Source organism: Nyctereutes procyonoides, unplaced genomic scaffold (assembly GCF_905146905.1).
Source record: "Nyctereutes procyonoides isolate TBG_1078 unplaced genomic scaffold, NYPRO_anot_genome, whole genome shotgun sequence".
Taxonomy (NCBI): domain Eukaryota; kingdom Metazoa; phylum Chordata; class Mammalia; order Carnivora; family Canidae; genus Nyctereutes; species Nyctereutes procyonoides.
Window position 1 is genome coordinate 8,127 of NW_026575063.1, and position 11,023 is coordinate 19,149.

The window sequence follows — 11,023 nt, forward strand, 5'->3', positions numbered from 1 at the left end:
CATCAGAGGAATCACTACCTGTGGCACCTATAGCTTTATTAAATCTATTTATTAAATAATATTTAAAAGTCAAAATTACTCCTAAATATACAGACTGCAGAATGCATGTCATGGTAGCAGGTATGAAAACAATATTAATCTCATCTCCCATCTCCATCAGAGCTCTTGGGTAACCATGGTCCATAAGCAGTCACATTTTGAAAGGAATCCTTTTTTTTTTTTTTTTGAGCAGTGAATCTCAACGGTGAGATTAAGCTATTCAGTAAACCATGATGTAAACAGATGTGCTGTGAGCCAGGCTTTGTTGCTCCACTGAGAGAACACAGGCAGGGTAGATTTAGCATATTTCTGGAGAGCCGTAGGATTTTCATAATAGTAGATGAGCACTGGCTCCAATCAAACATAACCAGCTGCGGGGCACGTGGTTGACTTAGTTGAGTGTCTGACTCTTGATTTAGGTTCGGTCATGATCTCATGGGTTGTTAGATCGAGCCCAACATGGAGCCCTGGGTCCAGCCCCACGAGGGGCTTAGTGCATGGTGTGTGTGTGGGGGGTGGGGACGGCAGTCTCCTGGTCCCTCTCCCTCTGTCCCTTCTCGCAGTGTAGATGAGTTCTCTGTCTCTCTCTTGCAAATACATAATAAATAAATAAATAAATAAATAAATAAATAAATAAATAAAATCTTTAAAGTAACCAGCTGCTTTAGCCCCTAACAAGAGAGTCAGCCTGCACTTTGAAGCTTTGAAGCCAGCCAGTGAAGCTTTGATAACTGTGAATTATTCAAAGCAGGAAATTTACATTAGTATAATGCTACTATCTAATCCCAAAACATCATTTGACTTCAACAGTTTTTCCAATAATGTCCTTTTTATGTTCTAGGATCCTAGCAAGATATCATGTTCCTTTCTTTCTTGTAGTCTATAACTTTTCCTCTGTCCTTCCTTGATTTTGACACTTTCACATGTTTTTTCAAAGATTTATTTATTTATTTAGAGAGAGAGTACACAAGCAATGGGAGGCACAGAGAGAAAAGAAGAGAATCTCACGCAGACTCCCCAGTGAGCATGGAGCCCCATGCAGGGCTTAACTTCACCACCCTGGGATCATGACCAGAGCCAAAATCAAGAGGTGATTGCTTAACCTGAGCCACCCAGATGTCCCATATTTTCACATTTTTAAAGACTACTTTCTGTTGTATTTTTAAAAGGATTCATTTATTTATTTGAGAGAGAGAATGAGAGAGTGCATGAGTAGTGGGGAGGGGAAAAGGGAGAGAATCTTCAAGCAGACTCTCTGCTGAGCACTGACAAACAGGGCTTAATCTTATTTTATCATGACCAAGTGCTGGATGCTCAATCAACTGAGCCACCTTGTTCAGTTATTTTCATGAATGACCCTTGATCTATGCTTGTCTAATTTTTTCATAACTGAATGAAGTTTATACATATTTTAAAATAATTATACAAAATGAGGTTGTACCATTTCTCTGCATCATATTATGAGATATATGATGTCAGTATATCTTATTAATGATGATGTTAACCTTCACCACTCTGTTAGTGTGGTTTTTGGTATATTTCTCTATTCTAAAGTTACTAGCTTTCCCTGATTGTTTAACATACATTTAGGTGGGATATTCTTTTCTTGTTGTATTTCTTCAATTTATGCTGTATTTGTATTCATAATTGGATTTTGTATGCATATAATTACTAAGGTTTTTGCCTAATGCTGTTTTTTAACTTTCTCTTTTCTTTTGCATATGTAACCTGGAATTCTGTTAGTGAAAGCTGTCTTTCTCTTCATGTATTTATTTAATTAATTATTCATTTATATCAGTATGGGCTGATAGACTTTTACTTGACTCTATGGGTTATAATTCAAAGACACCAACATTTATTAAGTTATTTTGGATAACTCTTATCCAGTTCCACTTTCAGCTGTAAGAAACTCTTTCAGGTTAGCTCCCATGTTTGTTTCCTTGTTTGTTTGTTTGTTTGTTTATTTATTTTGGTTGTTTGTTTTTTTACCAAGTTCACTCTCTTTTCTATTTTTTCCTTAATCCCTTCATCCCTCTTTATTTCCTTCCCCCTTTCTCCCTTTCCCCTTCCTTCCTTCCTTCCTTCCTTCCTTCCTTCCTTCCTTCCTTCCTCCCTTCCTTCCTTCCTTCCTCCTTCCTTCTCTAATACTTCTTGTCACTGTGGTCTCACAAGATGTTCTATGATCATTTTTTAAATTTTTTCTTGCATTTTTGTCTATTCCAGACTTGTAATCAAACACTTCTGCAAGATCTCCAGGTTTCTTTTCTTTTTTTAATAATAGTATTTAGAAATCAAGCAAGGGCCTTAAACATGAATTTCATTGTATGCAGGCATTACTTTCAGGTCCTCTCAGTGTTCAAGCTAGGAAATACACACACACACACACACACACACACACACACACTATGGCACACCACATATACACACTTCTTTATTTCTGTACTTGTATAAGTACCCACTCTATACTCACATTTAAATCCATACTTATATCTATTATTTCAATATCCATATCTATCTACCTATATAACCATTATCTACCTAAAAACATGTGTTTATACTTATACCATAGATTCCAATTCCAATTTACTTAGCCTTCCGTTTTGCTTATTTGGTACTTTCCCAAACTGTCAAGCCCAATTCTTATTATTTACAATGTATTTACTTATTATTTCAATTCTAGTATATACACATAATTGTTTCCAAACTGTGAGAAATACATTTACTGATGAGATTGCAGTATTTATGATTCTTTTTGTCTTAGTCTTACAACATCCATCCAAGATACTCTTCTCCAAAATTACTTAGGTTGTATTTTTTTTTCTAACTCCTGCAATGTGGATATTTTGTTAACTTATTACAAAATTAGCTCCATTTGTTTGGGATTATATTTAATTTTGAATTTTCTTACAGTCCATTTAGTTTGAATGATTTAATTTTTAGAGTATGTGAAATGCATATAAAATATTCCTATGGTTCTAAGACGCAGAACTATACAAAATGGTATATTCAGAAAAGTGTCATCTCCTCCCCATCCCTGCTGCAATGTTCCCATTCTACCTTCTTTCCACACTTTCCTCACCAATTCCCATGTTTCCATGTAACCAACACGTGCATTTGTACACACACAGAGACCCCACTGCCCCACATGTGCCCACACACACAGGTCCTCCTCCTCACAATCTTTTCTCAACCCCACAGACAGACAACCCCAAGTGGGAGCCTGTCACCCCCTATTTCACTCACAGTCAAAGCCAGGCCCCATGTGGTCCGTGCCCATCCTGGCCCAGGGCTGGTACCCTGGCAGCCCTCGGCTCCTTCCTCACCTTTGCGTGGGCCCTTCCTGGCCTAGGGTGCTCCTCCCTCCAACCCTCACCTCCCCAAACATGACTGCCTCCACCTCCTGCCCCGATGCTGACGTCTCTCCCCAGCACTCACCAGGTCCCAGCATCACTTACTTATTTGTCTCCTTTGCTTGCCATCCTCGCCAGAATGTATACCAGATGAGGACAAGGATCTTTGTGTCTTCACCCATGGGCCCGTTGTGGAGAACGGTGCCTGGCATTTGGATGCCCTCAGCAAATATATGTTGAAAGAGTGATGAATGATTGTGGACTCACACACTAACATTGTCCTCAATCGAAATTTGACTGCCACAAGCAATTTGTGCTGGAAAGTTACTCAGACTCCCAACTCTCTCCCCATACCAATGACCTGGCATGTATGGGTGCTCGGGAAATTGCTTTGCATGGGTTGCTTTAGGGCCTCGGGCCCCTGGTAGCCATCTGAAGCCTCTGTACCTGTCAGCAAAACCTTTTGCAGGTGGGCCACAGGGGGACATCGATCTCCTGTCCCCCGGCACTTCTGGGGTGTCACTGTTTCACCCCAGAGCTCCCCCCGGGGGGTGGGCAGCCCAGCTCTGGGCACAACTGTCAGCTCAGCTGTGGTGTCCGTCTGCATAGGGAAATTAATCACTGTCCTGTGCTTTCTCCATCCCACCTTCCTGGGCAGCTGCAAAGTCCTGTTCTCACACATGGACTTCAGTGCCTCAGAATCCTATTCCCAGCTCTCTGTAGGAGGAGCTATTTCTCTGTATTTCGGTTTCATTGAAGTGAAATGAAGGTGCTGGGCCCCTGAAATGCCACTCAGCTTGCCAGTTGTTAGGAGTCCTCAGCGCTTCCTGCTGCAGAATGCTGGCCTCTGGGTTGATCTCTGGCCCCCTTCCCCGTGCCACCCCAGGTCCCTCACTCTGGCCTTTCCCCAGCCCCCCTCAGTGACACCCTGGTGGTCCCCAGAGGCCCTCCCTGCCCCGGGCTGGGCCCCCTCGAAGGTAACTTTCTCTGCATCCACCAAGCCTGTGTACTCGGCTCTTACCATTTCTTCTTTTAAAAAAAAATTATTTTTATTGGAGTTTGATTTGCCAACATATAGCATAACACCCAGTGCTCATCCTGTCAAGTGCCCCCCTCGATGCCCATCACCCAGTCACCCCCACCCCCCGCCCTCCTCCCCTTCCTCTACCCCTCGTTCGTTTCCCAGAGTTAGGAGTCTCTCATGTTCTGTCTCCCTTTCTGAGATTTCCCACTCATTTTTCTCCTTTCCCCTTTATTCCCTTTCACTATTTTCTATATTCCCCAAATGAATGAGACCATATTAATGTTTGTCCTTCTCTGATTGACTTATTTCACTCAGCATAATACCCTCCAGTTCCATCCAGGTTGAAGCAAATGGTGGGTATTTGTCGTTTCTAATGGCTGAGGAATATTCCATTGTATACATAAACCACATCTTCTTTATCCATTCATCTTTTGATGGGCACCGAGGCTCCTTCCACAGTTTGGCTATTGTGGACATGGCTGCTAGAAACATCGGGGTGCAGGTGTCCTGGCGTTTCACTGCATCTGTATCTTTGGGGTAAATCCCCAGCAGTGCCATTTCTGAGCTCCTCATTTCAAACTTTCCGTTCTGAGTGTGCCGCCTTTGACATCAAAGCTGACCTTTCCACAGCCTTCTACCCTCCTCCCACCAGCGTGAGGTCATCCATCTCAGTGAGCACAGTTAACCTGCGAGCATTCAGAGATGCAGCTCATTCGTCCTGTGAGGAGGCAGGCTCCTCCCCGGCAGGTGAGAGACGGCAGCTCCCAGGAGCCGGGGAGCTGGCCCAGGATGCACGTCTCGTCCGTGGCACCGCTGGGATTTGAACCCAGGCTGTCTGGGTCCAGACACCCTGCGCTGACCACTGCCCTGTCCTGCCGTTTCATGTGCCCATCATCCACACCTCCACCTGCCCCGTGCCAGGGGGAGAATCACGGCTCTCCCCCAGCTCCTGCCTGTGGAGGGGCTGGGGACCCCACAGACCTGGCCCACCAGCTCTGTCTTCTTCCCGTTTCCCCTCCACCTTGCCCCCATTCTCCAAGGAGGCAGCTCCCTTTTCTTCTCGGAGTCCCAGCCCTCCTGGGGCCCACCCCTGCTGCCCTGCCTTACCTCGCGTGTGCCTCCATCCACAGTCCCAACCTGAGACTCAAGGCGCCTTTGGGCCGCCCCATCTTTGACCGTGCTCTCCCTCACGCCAGCAGCCTGCATTTGACCATGAAATAACAGCAGTGCATGCTTTTGTCTCCTTTAGAACAAGATGCAGATGTTTTCCAGAACTTTCTTCAACTTCAGGCAGTAAGTTTTTTGGTGGCGAATGTTCTTCCCCTAAGTCTTTAGGGCCAGGCTCTCTTACTCTGTACCTTAAAAAATGAAGAAGAAAGGTTCTCCTTCCTATACTTCAATGATAGACTTGGCCAAGGTCTAAGCCGGTGTCTCTATTACATTCATTCAACAAACACCTGCTAAGCACTGTGCTGCGCTAGCTGCATGCTCGGTGCCGAGCCTCTCAACGACATCTCCGAACCCCTCTAACACCCTCCGCAGCCCCCCAGAGCCCGGAATTCCGTAGACTCTCCTCCATCGGTGGTGTCGGAGATCTTTTCTACAAAAGAACGAGCCTGGTTTGCATTCACGAAATGCTGAAGGATTTACAAATCCTGCCCCTGCGAGACCCTCTGAGCCGGCCCTCCAAGCCCTGAGCTTCCAAACACAGCCTCCTTGCTCTGTGTTCGATTTCGGGGTTCCCAAGCCTCTAGCGCTACCAGTAGGACCGGGTCCCCAAGTACCACAAACAGGCTCTCGGGCCCCTGACAGCCACGGCAAGCGCTTCTCTCCCTGGCTCAGGACAGACCTCCGACCACCCCGTGCACCGGGCAAGCACCTGCGGCATTCCTGGTTCTCTCTCCTCCCCTTGCCCCCGCCACACACACCAGCTGATCAGTTATTCTCGCCTCCTGTCCGCCCCTGTGCCTCACCTGTGCTTCACGGCCAAGAGAAGGGCCGCCTTCCTCAAGTCACTTGGCTGCCACCTGCTGGAAATTTGTCAGAATGGCCCTACAAACCTCGGCCGCTTGGCCGAAGCCGAGGCGCATCCTGGGCTTGTGCAACGTGCTGCACATGCAGCCGCAAGCGTGGCCCTGCCTGTCTCTTTACTTAGACCCTGTCTCTCCAGCTAGACTGAGGGAGTCTTGAACGTTAGGACTGCTCCTTCCTCCATGTGTCCCCAGTGCCCCAGAGGCTAGAGAGAGGCTTGCTGAATGATCCTGAGGCAGACACCTGCTACCTTGGTGCAGACATCAGGTCTCCCCAGGCGAACATTCTCTAAATGGCATCTGTTGCACACAGCAGGGCAGCCGAACTCCCCACAGGCTGTCAGAGTGACCGTGGGGGGCCCGGGGGGGACTTGCAGCGAGACAGAGCCCTTCTAGCATCTGGCCTCGGACCACCAGCACCTGGACAGACCAGAGCGGCCCCTCATCCATTCCCTCCGTAAGCCTGGAGCCGCCACCAGCAGCGGGCCACCTGCCATGGCTCTCGGGGCTGAGGCCTGCAGCACGTCTGTGCCCCCAGCGGCCCGCGAAGGCTGTGGGATGCAGCCATGGCCACGCAGGAGCCCTTCCTGGGGAGCTCGGGGCTTTGGGGGGAGCAGATCGGTAAGCAGCCAGCAGACAGGGTGATCAAGGATGCCGATTTCCCCTTCATGGACATGCACCATCAAAAGCCACCACCCCAGGGCCATCTGGGGCTTCGCAAGGTGGTCTGCACAGGACTCCGTCAGCTGTCCCAGCCGAGGGTAGGGACAGGAGGGGGGCAGGTAGGGGAGGGCTCCTCATCCCCCTCCTGCCTTCCTGGGGGGCTGGGGAGGGCCCGAGGCAGGACTGGCAGCAGTGTGGCAGGCAGAAGGGACCAGTGTGGAGCCAGACACGTCGGGTTCCCGTGCCCACTCGCTGTGTCATCTATGGCCACGCAGCTTTGCCTCCCCAGCGCTTCCCTGGAAAACTGGGAGAGTGATCACAGTAGGTTATTGTGAAGATAAACTGGGCCAGGGTGAACATATCCCCTTTCCCTCCGCCTCCGGGCCTCCATCTGCGCTTCCTCCATCCAGCCAGTGGGGGTCAGCTTAGGGCGACGGATAGAGCCAGCGGCAGGAGCCAGGGGACCACCGTCCCGTCTGTCTGGGACTAAGGGGTTGTCTGGGGGTTCCCGTGCAGAAGTGGAAAGGTCCTAGGCGACGAGGGCCGGTCACCCTGCTGACACACACGCTCTCCACCTCCGCGCCTGCAGCAGCGAAGGGTTGCTTCTTCCTCCCGCTGGTGCTGCTCATCCATCCGGGACCTTGGTGAAAGGAGCTTCCAGCCGGGAGATTGCCAGTCTTGGCACAAAGGAACTCACGGTAAAAGTTCTGTTCCAAAGTCGAGGCTGTCGCTCAGGCCCACAGGCATCGGTCCAAGGAAGTCATCAGGCCGGGCCAGCCCCCGGGGGGCGTCCTGCAGACTTGTCCTTGCAGGGACACCACCAGTTTGAACCGGGGTGCGGGGAGGAGAGAAAGCAGAGAGAGACACCCGTCTGCGATCGGTGGTCTTCTATGTGGTCACCCTCCAGTAGATGACACGTGTGCGTTTCTTGTGGCTGCTCAGCCTCACCCCGCCCTGCTCAGAGGGGCAGCTGTGTGTGTTTGGGTGACATCCGCAGCCTTCTCAGGTGCAGGGGCAGCCCGGGCTGGGACTTAGCTCCTAGCCCCGCTACCCCGATCTTCTCTGTGAGCCCCTGAGATCCTTCTCCCTGAACTCCGAGGAGCACGAGGGGACTGTGGAGGCACCGAGGGTACCACCAAGTCCTCCCCGGGCACACTGCACGAGTCCCTTCGTGCTTTGCTTCCTCTGACATCCAGGGAGCTTCCCCCTCCTTTGGAAGCCTCCAGCTCCGAAGTGGGCACACCTGTGGCCCCCGATTCCAGGCCCACAGGCCAGGCTCTCCCAGGAGCATCTTCACTGTGTCACTCAGATGGCAGCACCAGGGCTGGCCCTGAGCTCCCCTTGGCAAGGACGACTCTCCCAGTTCCCTGTGGCCTCTTGGAGCCCCTCCCCGGGCTCAGTTCTCTTTGGGAAGTAGCTCAGAAAGAGAGGGGTTTTTGTTGTTTTTCTTTTGTTGTTTCATTGTCTTACGTCTAAGAACACCGTCTTGGAGAGAAAACAGTTTTCCAGAAATACTTGTCACCGCTGATTCAGCTCCCTTACTTTGCCCAAGCATATAAGAAAGGCCTTCTGATTTTTATTAAAAAGATTTTACGGGGATTCCTGGGTGGCTTAGTGGTTTAGCGCCGCCTTCGGCCCAGGGCGTGATCCTGGAGGCCCGAGATCGAGTCCTGCGTTGGGGCTCCCTGCATGGAGCCTCCTTCTCCCTCTGCCTATGTCTCTACCTCCCTCTCTGTGTGTGTGTGTGTCTCATGAATAAATAAATAAAATCTTTAATTAAAAAATATTTTACTTATTTATTTGAGAGAGCATGAGTGAGGGGGAGGGGCAGAGGGAGAAGCAGGCTCCGCGCTGAGCAGGGAGCCCAGAGACCGGCAAGGCCTTCTGATTTTTTTAAGAGTTTATTTGTTCATGAAAGACACAGAGAGAGGCAGAGACACAGGCAGAGGGAGAAGCAGGCTCCACGCTGAGCAGGGAGCCCGATGTGGGACTTGATCCTGGGACCCCGGGGATCACATGCTGAGCTGAAGGCAGACACCTAACCGCTGAGCCACCCAGGTGCCCCAAGGCCTTCTGATTTTTGTTTTGTAAGATAGAGTGCCAGGATTTATGTTAGCATTCATTATGTCTATAAAGGAAACTTGAGTATTGGGACAATTGGTCCAAATAATAAATTTTACATGGCGTCTGGCACTGAGAGCCTTCCTCTAAATTTTGGAGCCATGGGGGAGAGAGGGTGAGGGGTGTAGTGGGAGCACCCTAGTAGTGAAATCATGGGGCGGGGGCAGAGGGCCACAGGTGCCAAGAGAAGGCTCAGAGCGGCACGGGGAGAGCCGGAAGGCTTCTCTGAGGAGCTGCCACGTGGGGGCAGTTGAAAGGAAAGCAGGAGTCCACCAGGTGCCCAGTGGGTAAAGGGAGCCACACCTGCAAACGGCGTGGGCATAGTTGAGGCCACGTGTGCTTGAGAACTTACGTTTCCGGTGGCCCAGAGAATTGGGGAGCAGAGGGCGCGGCAGGGTGCAAGCGGGCCAGCCTACCGTGGAGGCTTGGTGTGTCCTGGCAGGGAGCTTCTGGAAGGCTCAGGGCAGAGAAGTAAAGCCCCTGGAGTGTTTAAGTGAGGGGGTGTCCTGTGTGTGACCAGAGCAGCCTGGATGGAGTCGGTGGCCAGGGGACAGAGGGCCGGTGGGGGAGGGGAGGGGAGGGCGCCCGCCTGGGCCCTGGATTGCCCGGGTGGGTGCCGGGTGGGTGCCGGAGAGGAGCGTGGGGCGAGTGTGGGGAGGCCGGCCGAGGCGGGGCTGCCGGTGAGCTCTCGGGCAGCTCGGCCCGGGGGCCTGGGGGCCGGGCTCCCAGGCCGTGTCCACACTGGCTCCCGGAGGCAGACCGCAGGGGGAGGGCGTCGGGAGGACGTCCATTCGAAGGCCTCGCAGTGGGGAAGCCGCAGGCCCACCGAGGCCGCGGGAAGCAGCCGGGACCTTTGCTTCAGGGAGGGTGACGGCGGGCTGGCTGGCTGGCCGTCTGGAGCGGAGCCGGGAGGTGACCCTGTCCTGCGCGGGCGGGGACGGGCCGCAGGCCGCGCGCGACTCGGAGCCTTCTCACCGCCGACCGTGCCCGCAGCTCGGGGCCCCGGGGTGCCCAGAGCTTCCAGGCCCTTCTCTCCAAAGGCCTCACTTGCTCTCGGGTGCCGTGTGCGTGCGTGTGGCGGCTTAGTGTCCGCTGTCCCGGGGCCCCGCGCCTCCGCCGGGTCACCTTGCCTGCTGTCCCCCACCCCGTCTCTCTCTGCCTCGTCCTCTCCTGTAGGTGAAGGCCAGAGGATCTGCCTCCCAGAGTTGTGTGCGGGCCCAAGGCTGTGAAGCAGTAGGGACCTGCAGTAGGGACGGTGCCTGACACCCAGCACTCCCTCAAGCGGGCGCTATTATTTTTATTGCCTGACCCAGGAGGAGAAATGAAAAGTCCAGTTGTCTTCTGTCCCTTAAGGCCGCATCCAAGGATCCACGTCTAGTCCTTTAAAAAGCAGTGTCTTGGGATCCCCGGGTGGCTCAGTGGTTGAGCATCTGCCTTCAGCCCAGGGTGTGGCCCTGGAGTCCCGGGATCGAGTCCCATGTCGGGCTCCCTGCATGGAGCCTGCTTCTCCCTCTGCCTGTGACTCTGCCTCTCTCTCTTTCTGTGTCTCTCATGAATGAATAAATAAAATCTTTTAAAATAAAATAAGTAAATTAAGTAAAAAAGCAGCATCTTCCACAGAGAAGCCCTCCCGCGAGCTCCTCCACGTGTTGGCAGGTTAGCTGAGCGGGCGCCAGCGGTGAGAACGTGAGCCACCAGCCTGGCCGCCTCGAGCGGAGCCAGTGGGTTGTGTGGTGTATCTTCCCCCAAGTGACCTGTGTGGGTTTTCTTTCCTTGTGGGCCCCGCTGTAGGTTTT